Source organism: Corvus brachyrhynchos, unplaced genomic scaffold (genome assembly GCF_000691975.1).
Source record: "Corvus brachyrhynchos isolate BGI_N302 unplaced genomic scaffold, ASM69197v1 scaffold183, whole genome shotgun sequence".
In the NCBI taxonomy this organism is placed as follows: Eukaryota; Metazoa; Chordata; class Aves; order Passeriformes; family Corvidae; genus Corvus; species Corvus brachyrhynchos.
The window spans coordinates 222,499-223,048 of NW_008236926.1; positions in this window are offsets into that span (position 1 = coordinate 222,499).

A 550-nucleotide genomic window follows, 5' to 3' on the forward strand; every position below is an offset into this window, starting at 1 on the left:
TGCTCCCACCCACTGGGGGCGGGGGATCCCGGCCCGGGGAAAGGAGAGGGAAACTGGGAACATTGGGGGCTGCACATCCAAACTGGGCCTTGCTGGGGACCCTGGGTGGGGACTTGCAGCCCTTGGGGCTCCTCTCGGAGCCTGGAGAGCCGGGAGGGGGAACGCAGAGAGGGCTGGGGGATCCCAGGAGTGGCATCACTGGCAGTGACTGCTTTGTACTGGGATCGTACTGACATCATAGTGGGAGCAGGTGGGCCCATGCCGGGGGAGACTGGGATCACACTGAGGGAGACTGGGATCATACTGGGAGTGAGTAGGAGCCTTTGGGGGGCAATTGAGACCATGCTGGGGGCAAATGGGATACACTGGGAGCAACTGGGATCATGCTAGGAGCAACTGGGAGTGACTGTGGGTGCATGCTGGGGGTGATTGGAAGCAACTGGGCTTCTACTGTGATGAACTGGGATGATGCTGGGGGTGACTAGGATCAGACTGGCAGTGAGTGCAACTACACAGAGGCTGACTGGGAGTGGTTGTGAGCAAATGGGAT